General features: G+C 46.0%; 1 protein-coding gene across 13 annotated transcripts in view; it reads left to right on the plus strand.

The window, feature by feature from the left end:
* Positions 1–13096, plus strand: part of lrrfip2 (leucine rich repeat (in FLII) interacting protein 2) — a 91247-nt gene that overhangs the window by 15157 nt on the left and 62994 nt on the right. The window lies entirely within an intron of this gene.

Below are 13096 nucleotides of genomic sequence, written 5' to 3' on the forward strand. Positions count from 1 at the left end.
GCTTGTAAAATATAGTCAATCAACTGCTAAATTTCAAAGGCAGAAAACATTTCCCATTTTTGGTACTGTGTTTCTGTTGTACATATGCGTTCAGATTGAAATGTTCAATTGACTGACATTTTAAATTCCTCATTAACTTCAGGTTTTCATTTGAAAAACATATGCTCAGTGTGTCTACATGATCTGCTCTTGAACACGTTTGTCATCTGAAAGAAAAAGCTTTGTTTCATTTTTGTTATAGCACTTATAGCTGGTGTTGTGGAGGAAATGAGGGAGTAAGTGTGTCCTGCTGGCAAGCCATGTATGTAATCTAATCCACTAGAGTAATACATGATGTATTTTTTGGCTTCCTCACTAACGTATCATAATCATCCTTACTTTTGTTGTAACGCCTTTCGTATCAGCGTACGTGTCATCATGCTTCACAGGATTTTATATTTTTGCGGGCAAAAGTGACGGCCAATTTGTGCACATCAATGACCCACAAACAGCTATGAAGTGAATGACTGATTTTATTTGGGGAATTATTGGGCAGGACACCGGCAGAAACTTTCCTCTCTTTTCAAATAGTGCCATGGCGTCTTTAATTTCCATCTGAACAGGCAGATAATTTAATGTCTCCTTCAACGATGGCTCTCTGACAATACAGCATTCTCCCAACACTGTACTCAAGTGTCAGCCGAGACTCTGAGCTCAACGTTCCAACGTGGGGCATGAGCCCACAATCCTTTGACTCTGAGGTAAGAGTACTACCAACTGAGTCAGGTTGGTTATTATCCAACAATGGTTAATTCTCAGGGAATGCCTCACAACCAACACTCCTGGAATCCAAACTGGCTCATTTCTCATCTTTTCCTGCACATCCAAATTAGAAATTGATCTAATTCCCTTCTGAATGATTCAGCCATGATTGTATTTACTGCATTCGTTTACAATCAATTTAGTAAATCAATTGGTGAGCAGAAAAAAAATTATGTTTTAGCTTATACTTTTATTTTATAGACAGAATAGCTTTCTGTGCCTAATTTATAGACACATTATTTTAAAGATAGGTTATGCCATTACTTAATCTTTTTTTTCCAATTAGGGTTAGGCACCCACCCACGTCTCTTCCTCAATCACCTTATTTAGTTAAATACATTACATGTTGTGACATTATCATGTTTCACTTCTCAATATTTCACTGGTGAAGCATCTGTGCAGTAACGGCCTATTGATCTGTTTGAATTGATTGCTATTCAACAAAACTTGGCGTCATCTTAGGTGCCTGGCTCATTTGGCACCCTCTTGCTTCTGAGCTGGAAAGTTATGAGCTCAAATCCCTGTTTTGACCCCATCCGCAGACATGGGGTCAACTTTCACATGTAGGCAGACGAAACCCAACTCCACGTCTCTGCCTCCACATTTGACTCCAGGGCCACTGCCGTCCTGACAGAATGTCTGTCAGACATCAAGTCCTGGATGAGAGCTAACTTTCTTCAGTTGAACGTCAACAAGACCGAGGCTCTCCTGATTGGCTCCCGTCAGTGCCTCCACACCTCAGGCACTGACCGCATCACCATCCATGGTTGCACACTCCACCTTGCTCAGCCATTCCGGAAGCTTGAGGTCTTCTTTGACCCTCAACTATCCTTTCTACCCCACATCTGCGCCATGACCCACTTGCTTTCCCCCACCTCTGCAACGTTGCCCAGCTCCGCCACTGTCTCACACCGCAGGCTGCCGAAACCCTCCTACATTACCCTTAAACCTTCATTGGATCGAGGCTCGACTATCCAAACTTATTGCTTGTCGGCCTCCCAAACTCCTCCCTCCACAGGCTGCTGATCATCCAGAACTCTACAGCCTGTGTCCTCTCCTGCACTAGGTTCCTCGACCCTATCACCCCCATCCTTGCCCAACTCCACTGGCTTCCCATCACACAGAGGATACAGTTCAAGATCCTGGTCCTCACCTTCAAAGGCCTCCACGGTCTTGCTTCCCCCTACCTCTGGAAACTCCTAACCCCTACCATCCTGCTCGCTCCTTCCACTTAGCGGACTCCGGGCCTCTTCACGTTCCCTGCCTTGCTCGGGCGGGCCTTCCGCCACTCTGCCCCCATCTTCTGGAAATCCATCCCACAGTCCCTCTGCCTCATCCTCACCTACAAGAGCATTCACGGCCTTGCTCCCTCCTACCTCTCCGACCTACTATCCCCCTACCTACCTGCCCGTACCCTCCGTTCCTCTGGCTCCGGTCTGCTCCACATCCCCCGCACCAACTGCCCTACCATCGGTGGCCGGGCCTTCAGCCTCTCAGCCCCTAGGCTCTGGAACTCCATCCCCCAGTGCCTTCGCCGCCTCCTCTCTTTCCTCCTTCAAGGCCGGTCTCAAGACCTTTCTCTTTGACCGTGCCTTCAGCTCCCCTCTCGACTCTCTACCCCCTCCTCGCTCCCTCCCTTCCCTCCCCTCACCCTGACCATTTCCCCCCTGCTCGGGTCCTGACCCAACTGTCCAGCACCGTGGGACGTCCTTCCGATGTGAAAGGCGCTCTATAAATGAAATGTTGTTGTTGCCTCGTCCCCTCCCTCACCACCTTCAAGACCCATCTCAAGACCCTCCTCTTCGACCGGAGTTTCGATCTCCCTGCTTCCCCCTCTGCCCTCCACCCTTCACGACCCTGACCCCCAGCTCAGATCCATGACTCTGTCTGTCCAGCGCCTTGACGTGACAGCACCTCCCGACATTAGAAGGTGCTTTACAAATGTAATTTTGTTGTTGTTGTTATTGTTTTGGGAGTTTGAGCTCGGAGACGAGGCTGACATCCCAATGAAATCCTGAGGGAATTGCTGCATTTTTGGATGTGCTGTTATTTGGATGACACATTTTACCAAGGTGCTGTCTGCCTGTTAAGGTGGATTAAAGATACTGTTACACTAATAATAATATTTGCATTTGATGTAGCACTGTTCACATCAGGAAAACATCCTGAAGCACTTTACAGGATGTTTTATTTTAAGTGTGGTGAGTCTGTACCTTGTGCACAAATTAACTGCTGCATTTATCTACATCAGTTTCCACAAAACAGCCATGGAGTGAATGACCAGTTTTATTTGTGGGATTGTTGGTAAGGACACTACGAGAAACTCCCTGCTTTTCAAATAGTGACATGTGGTCTACATAGTCCAATTGAACAAGCAGACAGGGCTTCAGTTTAACATCTCTTCTGAAGAAGAGCAACTCTGGCAATGCAACATCTCTCTATGTGACACCAAAGTCCTGACTTGAACCTGCAACCTTTTGACTCGGGAGGGGTGAGTGCTACCAACCTTAACCAGGCTAACGCCATTTGAAAAGAGAAAATGAGTTTCTCCCAGTGTTCTCGCCAGTAATCCCTCAAATATATTTCAAAAATGTTTTTTTCAATTTCAATGGCTCATGAAGCATTGCAAATAGGCTGCCATGTTTACCTACAAATACACTCATTGGCACGCAACCCTGGGTGAGCTATATAAATGCAAGTTGTTGTCGTGAACATTTCATGCATGTCTGGCAAAGAACAGAAGTAGAACAGAGGATTGAATCAATCTGCTCAGCAGAACTATCTGAATTCAAGTTACTGCCTTTCATTATTACTCTGGGTTTCTTTTCAGCTGGTTTATTATCCAATTAAGTACGACCTTTTAACCCAAAAGCATTCATTTTCATTACAAGTCTCTGATGCCACTTCATATTAAGCAAAAGTCATTTTCAATGATGTGGTCTTTATGGGTTCATACTTTTTTAGTGATTGTTGGTCATTTCAATTAGACATCTGGTGCCACAAATGGCCACTGCTTACAAATAGGGTCGTTTCAGCTGCTAATTATACAACAGCAAGTAATTGAAGACTCTTTTCGTAAATGGAAACCACTTTTATGCTTTTGATATTGAGCTTTTTGGAAAATTGGTTGGGGGATCAAATGTTGAGCTGAGATAAAAAGTTCAGTAGAGGTCCATAGAACAGTCACAGTGAAGGCATTTCATAATTTTCCCTTGCATTGATCTGGTGATTAGCCAGGGCCTCAGCGTCTCGGACCTCACCATCATCGACAAAGTCATCTCGGACCACTACTTCATCTCTCTTAACTCCTCAATCCCTTTCCCCACCACCACCCAACACATCTCCATCTCCTAACATTCCTGGAAAATAATCTCCCCCCCCCCCCCCACTCTCCGCTGCCCTGGCGTCATCTGAACTCCTTCCCCTCTGGCCTAACTTCCGCACCGACTTATCCTCCCTCCTCGGTCACTCTCCTCCACAACTTCCTCTCCACCATTCTCGATGCCCTTGCCCCTCTCACCTCCCAAACTGGCTCTTACTCATGCACTTCACCTTGATACACCAGCTACCTCCACTCCCTCAAAGCACAGGTGCATGTGCCGAACGCACCTACTTTAAATCTAATTTAACAGTCCAATGGTAGATCTGGCTGGACTACATCAAAACGTACCACTCCGCCGTCGCCTCTGCTAAATCATCCTTCTACGCCAATATAATCTTGGAGGCCAAGAACAACCCCAGGCTCCTCTTCTCCAACACCAACTGCTCGTCCACCCACCCTCTCATGCTTGGCCCATCCTCATCTCCATCTCCAACTGAGAGGAGATACTGGAGTTCCTCAGACCAACATCGAAGGGAGCCGCTCAATCGCCTCTGCCCTTTCAACTGTTTTCCCTCCCCATCACCTTCTCGCACTCCGGCCCCTACCTATCCCTCCCGACACACCTTTGAATCTATCTCCCCCTCCTCTCTCACCACTTGTCCACTGTCATCGTTCCCACCTCCTTAAAAACAGCCGCCATAACCCCAATCCTCAAAAAAAAAAACTAGACATATCCCTGCTCTCAAACTACCGCACCATCTCCAACCTTCCTTTCCATACATCTGGAACAAGTTGTTGCTTCCCAGCTTTGCTGCTTCTTCTCCCTCGACTCACTCTACGAACCTCTCCAATCAAGTTTCCGTGCTTCCCACAGCACAGAAACAGCCCTGGTCAAAGTGACAAATGACATTTTGTCGATCTGTGACCAGGGCTCCCTCTGTCTCCTCCTGCTTGACCTCTCTGCTGCCTTTAATAATAATAATGATAATAATAATCCTTGCATTTGATATAGCGCTTTTCACGTCGGGAGGACGTCCCAAAGCGCTTCACAGAACACACTGTAAAGTGAATTGACTGTATATTTGTGGGCGGACGCGGCAGCCAATTGCGCACAGCAGTGTCCCACAAACAGTGATGGATTGAAAATGACCAATTTATTATTGTTTTGTTTTTGGAGGGATTATTATTAGTCGTGTGGAGTAAGGAAACTTGCCCAAGGTTTCGCCCTGACTGGAATTGAACTCAGGTCCCTCACTTGCAAAGCGAGTGCTCTAACCACTGAGCTATAGGACTCCACAAAGTGGACTTTGACACTGCTGATCATTCTGTCCTCCTCCCCCGCCTCTCCTCTTACCTCAACCTTCATGGTTCTGTCCTTCACTGGTTCAGATCCTACCTTGCACAACCTCTCCACTTTGTCTCCACAAACAGCTTCTCTTCCAGCCCCCTCACCATCTTGTGAGGTGTCCCTCAGGACTCTGTCCTTGGTCCTCTTGGTGAAATCATCCGCAGACATGGGGTCAACTTCCATGTGTATGTGGATGACGCCCAACTCTATCTCTCTGCCTCCATCCGTGACCTGCTAACCCCATATCAACTTGTCCGCTCAGCAGGCTGTGGCCTGCTCCATGTCCCCTGCCTGGCCTGCCCCATCATTAGCGGTTGGGCCTTCAGCTTCTCTGCCCCCACCCTTCGGAACTCCATCCCACATTCCCTTCGCGTCACTCCCTCCCTTGTCTCCGTCAAACCACATCTCAAGACCTTCCTCGTCCACCGCGCATTCAGCTACCTTCCTACCCCTACCCTCCCTGCCCTCAAGCCCCCTGATCCCAACCCCTGCTCGGGTCCAAATCCTTGATGGTCTGTCACCTTGGGACGTCCTCCCAACGTGAAAGTCGCTATACAAATGTCATTTGTTGTTTTGTTGCATTGGATTTACTGTAAAATAAGGATTTACCGTAAAGGGTAGTGACTGTATTTTATAGACAATTGAGGCTGTCAATTTGCACACTATTTGTTCAAAAACAGCCTTGCAGTGAATTACCAATTTTATCTGGAGGATTGTTGTCAGGCCACTGGGCAAAATTTCTCTTTTCAAGTAGTGTCATGGGATATTTAATGTCCACCTGAACAGGTAGAGACAGAACTTTGGTTTCAGGTCTCATCCAAGTACGATGTAGCATTCTAACAATCTAACGATACAGTCTCCGCCAGCACTGGACTGAGTGACAGCCTGGACTGAGCTCAGAGTTCTGATGAGGTTCTCCAACCCACAACCTGTCTCGGAGGTGAGAGTGCTACCAACTGAACCACACTTAGAGTATTTGCACTCTGAACCATCAGCAAGCTTTGTTATTCCTTCTTTAAGTTGATTTGGGAGTTTGTCTTATCCTCTGGTTTGTGCGAAATTGTTGGAAATTGCTGGCATTAGTGTCTATTTTATCTTGTTAATATCGATCTGCTTTAATTCCTCCCCAATCCACTGCCGTTTTTCAGTTGTTCCTTTGTTTTATCCTTTAGAAAAAGTCTCATTTCTAGTTGCTTGTGCTTATACTTAAACTCTATGTATGCACAGTTTCTACTACAAGACACTAAATGGTCATGGGAAGCCACTTCTTCCTAACCCAGGGTTACAAATCCAAGTGTTGAGATCTGCTAAGATAACTGGTCTCAGATCAGGGACTCAACCTGGGATGTTTCTTGTAAGTGTAGCTTAGCATCATAATCAGGAAGTGCATTTTTACGACCAAGCTTCTGTCAGGAGTTTGAACTCAGCTCAAGCTGACCCTCCAAAATAGTGCTGAGGTTAGGCTGCAATATTGGAGGTGCCATGCTTTGGATGAGATATTGAACTGAAGTCTAGCATTCCTGTTCAGATGGACATTAAAGATCCTGTATTGCTATTGGAAAAGAGACCAACAATACCCCAGATAAAATTGGTCATTCAACTCATTGCTGTTTGTAGTGCATAAAATTGGTGCCACATTCGCTTCAAATACACAATCACTCCACCTTCTAGTAAATAGACCTCTTATCAGTGTGAAAGGTGCTACATGAAATGCAAGGATTATATCTTTTAAACAAATTGCCAGTGGGTTGCGAGGTGTTAGATTGTTTTTGATTCAACCACTGCTATATAAGGTACCAGGTCCCATTACACTCAATATTGTCTCACAATTGTTCTTCAGAGGAAAATTTGATCCTATCAATCTGAGCTGGATTTAAACCAAAATTCCTGAGGTGAAAGGGCAATGAGCTAACCCACTCCTGAACCCACATTCTTTGTTTTCTTTTAATGCGTTGCCTGTCGGTACTTTGTGAATGAGAATGCTCCACATTGACCATACAAGACCTGAGATATTGATGCTTGTCAATGATTGAGCCTAAGCTACATTGTGCTGTAGTTGTGTAAAGACACCATGCCAATTATGTGAACTGCAGGTCAATGAGAGAACAAACTTAATTTGGTATCCATAGCAAATGACTGCTAATGTAGACTGGACAGAACAAATAGCTGAAACTCAATGTATGCATTTTGGTCCTGTGGTGGGCTTGTTTTATATCCTTGGTAGGTACCCCTTTATTTCTAAGTGTAAGAGTTGTTTGCAGGGCCTCCTGTTTAGAAGGTCTGCACCAGATGGACTGGGATTATCTGAATGGTTTGGATGGTCTGGATGTTGGGTGACGGTGGTGGGCATCTCTGTCACCATCTCCACTGCCTGGGCATAGGAATTAGTCTTGAGTGGCCATGATGAAAGCCTTCCCGTACAGGCCGCACTTGTGTGCGCGCTAGGAGCTATGTATGCGCTGGTGAAGGAGGAGGTTGGAGTAGTGGGTGGCGCACAGCGGGCAGGCATAGGGCCGTTCCCCGGTGTTGACGCGCTGGTGCTGCCGCAGGTTGGAGGTCTTACCGCACAGCGAGCACTGGCTCCTACCAAGCTCTCCTCTGTTCTAGCTCTGACACCCTCAACCTCCACGGTCTCTTCTCAAATTCAGTGAACCAGTGCGACACCTTGGTGTCTGGTTCGATCTTCTGTTCTTATTTTTCCTTCACATCTGGTCTCTAATCAAGTCTACTTTTCTTCATCTCCTGCCTCTGCCCTAACTTCACTCTCAAAACTGTTGAAACCCTATCCATGCCTTTGGCGCCTGCTGGCTGGATGTTTCCAACACACTTCTTGCTGTGCTCCCCAACTCCACCATCCATGAACCTCAATGTATTCAATACTCCATTGGCCACATCAGATTCCTCATGTCCATTAGCCCAGTGCTTGCTAGCTTATACTTAAGGGATCGATTCAAAGAACTTCACTCTCATTTGTAAAACCACTTCACTCTCTCTCTCTCTCTCTCTCTCTCTCATTTCCTCCCCCCATCTCTCTGATCTCCTGTTACACCAACTCACTCTTCTCACACCCTGCTTGGCTAAGTCATATTTGCTGCTCTTTCCTTGCTCTGCCCGCGCGCTACCATTGGTGCTTGGACTTTCTGATTTTATGCCTCTGGAACTCCCCCTCTCTACCTCTGTGTCTAACCGCCTCTCCACCACCAGTCTTCAAGTCAAAGCGTACTTCTTCAACTGTCCCCACAGACCCTTCGCCTTCCCCCCCCTCCCCCCACTCTCAGTTGCCTTGGAGTCATCTGAACTCCTTCCCCTCTGGGCTTCCTTCCGCAATGACCTATCCTCCCCAGTCATTCTTCTTCACAGCTTCTTCTCCTCCACTCTTGATTCCCTTGCACCCCTCACTTCCTGAACTGTCTCGAGCGCAGATGGCAGAAAACTGGCCTGACAGTTCGCCATCAACTGTGGTTCGAGCACTTCCACAGCTACCGCTGTTCTTTGACGCGAGTGAAAACAGCCTTCTACTCCAACATCATCTTGGAGCCAAAAAACAATCCCAAAGTCCTTCCTCCCCCTCCCACTGGCACGGCCCCGGGATCCGTTACTGTGAAGCGCTCTGAGATGCCGTCCGGCGTGGAGGGCGCTGTATAAATCCAAGTTGTTGTTGTTCCTACTCACGAAAGTCACTATGGTACACCAACCACCTCTTCTCCCTTAAAGCACAGATACGTACCTGGCTTACATTGAACTTAACAGCCCATCGGCAGATCTGGCTGGACTTTACCAAATCCTACCTCTCTGCCCTCGCCTCCGCTAAATCGTTGTTCTACTCCAAGACAATCCTGGAGGCCGAGGACAACCCCAGGCTCCTCCTCTCCATCACCAACTGGCTCCTCCACCCACCCTCTCATGGCTCACCCATCCTCACCTCCAATGCCAACTGCGAGGCGATCCTGGACTTCCTCGAATCCAAAGTTAAGGGGATCCACTCAGTTGCTTCTGCCCTTATGTCTACTACCCCCTCCTCCCATCTCCCCCTCTCACCCCGGCCCCTACCCATTCCTCCCTCCACACCTTCGAACCTGTCTCCCGCTCCTCTCTCACTTCCACTATAACCCGAATGAAACCAGCCACCTGCTCCCTCGACCCCATCCCTCTCCTTACCTCCCAGCTCCACCTCCTTGCCCCTCTACTCACAGACATCATAAACCTCTCCCTGTCCACCCCATTAAGAATGGCCGTCATCACTCTTATCCTTGAAAAACCCTCCCTGGACCCATCAGAGCTCTCAAACTACCGCTCCATCTCCAACTTCCCTTTCATCTCCCAGGTCCTGGAATTAGTTGTTGCTTTGCTCCTTCTTCTCTCGCCACTCCCTTCAGGAACCCCTCCAATTAGTTTTCCGCGCCTCCACACCTCAGGCGCTGACAGCATCACCATCCAAGGATGCACACTCCACCTCACTGAGTCAGTCTGGAATCTTGGCTCTTTGTTTGACCCTCAACTATCCTTTCTACCCCACTGCCTCGCCCCCTCCTTTGCCTCTTTCAAGACCCATCTCAAGACCCTCCTCTTCGACCATGCTTTCGATCACCCTGCTTTCCCCCCTGCCCTCCACCCTCCGCAATCCTGACCCCCAGCTCGGGACCGAAACACTGAATGTCCCTCGCCTTGGGATTTCCTCCTGACGTGAAAGGCGCTATACAAATGCAATGTTGTTGTTTTGTAAAGAAAGAGACCAGCCTTGCTCTGGACAGGAGGGAAACATGATCTATGCACAGGGGCTGGTTTGCTCATCCATAATGAAATGCCACATGGCTACTCGGCCAGCTTTAGTAAATACAAATTTAAAGCGGGCTATGTTTAAACCATATCCTTTTACTTATTTTGTTTTTATGATAAAGACATAATATTCTAAAGCTTAACAGCAGTAATATCAAGTCCTGCCCCTCAATTTGCACTCTCCTGACACTGGAGACTTGTGGTCATATATAACAGCAGCCCGTGATATCTGTTCTAGCCTAAACTGTGAGCCGTTTATTTATGGGAGAGGGTAAGGTAGGATTACAGCTAAGCCAATCCTGTATATACCCCTGCATGTTCCAGGACTGCATGGGGAAACAGACAGGCGACACTAAATTAAATTGTAACTAATGTTACCCTGTCTGTGATTATAAATTCAACATAGGTTTGAACCTGGGGATTTCCTATCTCTGTTGCTCACTTGCACACTGTACAATGCATGTAATTGCTGGGACATTGGTGGGGAGAAGGAGGAAGAGAGGGAATGGAACTGTTTCTAGTTGAGTGCATGATCTCGAGGGTTAAGTTGAAAAACGCAAACAATCAGAATAGAATTTCTACTCTATTTTGTGAGTTGCTGCCTTGAATTCATGAAGCTGTAGAACTAGTAAGGCCTTGCCCAGTTCACTATTTGGAAGAAATCATGTGGCTTGGGAGAAGATAGGTGTGAGATCCCTCTTCTGTAATAAATTGCTGGCGACACACCAGCACATCTCTTCAATGTCAACTTCCCGAGGTCCTTCCACCCAAGGCACAGTCATTGAGATGATCTCTATTGGTGGGAAGAATGTCTCATATAGGCTTGCCGTTTCACACACTGGTTGTACTGTTTGGTTATCTAAGCATTCCAAGACTGTACCCTGTGTGAAGGAGCCTATAAAAATACAAGTTGTTGTTGTTAGTTGAATTAAGTAGTACTGGGATTGGAGGTTTTAGTTCTTCGTTCAGATCAATGTCAGAAATAGGACCCATGAGATGGGTCTGCTTTTCTCTAGCAGAGAGATCAAATGTGATGCATTTGCAAGAAACTGGTTTTACATCAGGTATCAGCCTGGCTCAGTTGGTAGCACTGTTTCGCCTCGGAGTCTGAAGGTTGTGGGTTCAGGTTCAACAGCAGGATTTTGAACTTGCAGTCTAGGTTGATGCACCATACACCGATGGGGGGAGTACTGCATTTTTGGAGATGTCATCCTTTGGATAAGACTTGAAAACAAGGTCTCATCCACCTGCTCAGGTGGATATTTAAACATCTCACCTCACTATTTAAAAGAGACGGGAGTCCTGGCCAGCAATCCACCAAACACAATTCAATCTTGGCTACTTGTGGGACATTGTTCGGAAATTGGCCCCCTTGTATTCGCCTATAAAATAGTCATTCTATTTTATGGTAAAATCTTGTGAAATGCTTTAGAGATGTTCTCTGGACGTGAGAAACACTGTTATCAAATGCAAGGATTATTGACAACAGAGAGAGGGACTTCAGTTACGAGGAGAGGCTAGAGAAACTGGGATTATTCTCATTGGAGCAGAGAAGGTTAAGAGGAGACTTAATAGAAGTTTTCAAAATTATGAGGGGATTCGATAGGGTGAACAAGGAGAAAGTATTTCTGTTGGCGGGTGGGTTGGTAACCCGAGGACATCGATTTAAAATAGTTTCTAAAATGGAAACAGAGGGGAGGTGAGGAGAAATGTTTTTACACAGCGAGTTGTTTGAATCTGGAATGCATTGCCTGAAAGGGTGATGGAAGCCGATTTGATAACAGGTTTTAAGAGCGAAGTTGATAATTATTTGGGGAGGACGAGTTTGCAGGGCTATGGGGAGAGCTCGGGGGAATGGGATTGAATTGGATAGCTGTTTTCAAAGAGGTGGCACAGACACGACGGGTCGAATGGCCTCCTTCTATAATTCTATGAGAGAGAGACTGTGTACAAAATGGCTGTCATTGCCAAAAAGTCGCTTTATTTAGCAATAATTACTATAAAGCATTTTAAGAACTTTTTGATGTATGAGGTGCTTTAAAAATGCAATTTTTTTAATTCAGTTTTATGAAGTGGCATTCCAGGTTTGCTCACTGCAGTGAGGTCTGTGCTGTTAGCATTGGCATACAGTCCTTCTTTATTGCAAGGTGTCCAGGTTGCATAGATTTAGAGTGTCAGTCTAAAACAGTCTACAAACTGAACTTGAAGAATTCTAAAACACTTAAGTAAAACCATTACATCAAACAATGAGATCAATGTCTCTTCCTAAGGAGAAAACTTAGAACCATTGGAGATTGACTATTCATTCACCTATTTAAAAAAAACTTACTGAACTGCAGTAAATCCTGTGAAATGCTTTCAACCATGTGATAAGGTGCTGCATCAAATACAAGGATTATTATTCAAACAGGATTGTATCCTATGATTATGTAGCGTACTGTGACTATCTTCCTTTCTTTCATCTTTCCATTACAATGCAGGATGTGTGTATGCATGCTTTGGAGAACTTGTAAATTGGTCTTCCTAACCAGAAGCCAGTGTATTTCCACTTTCTTCTCCTATTCCTCTAAAAGCTCCTCTGTTACTGTAAACTGACTGGCATGAATGACACAATGCCACTTCACTCAACATCAACTTGTATTGATACGTAAAAGGCTGTCTCACACTACATAGGGTTGCAATAACTGGAAGCAAACTAATTTTTTTTAGTTTTGCTCTGCCATCCTACATAGATTTATGTCTGTCAGTTCAGGTAGACATTAAAGACCCGATGCACTTTTGAAAAGAAAAGGAAGTTTATTTATAATAATAATATTTCTGTGTCCTGAGCAACAGTCCTCCAAATTTTA

The sequence above is a fragment of the Callorhinchus milii genome, unplaced genomic scaffold (genome assembly GCF_018977255.1).
Source record: "Callorhinchus milii isolate IMCB2004 unplaced genomic scaffold, IMCB_Cmil_1.0 Scaffold2, whole genome shotgun sequence".
Lineage (NCBI taxonomy): Eukaryota > Metazoa > Chordata > Chondrichthyes > Chimaeriformes > Callorhinchidae > Callorhinchus > Callorhinchus milii.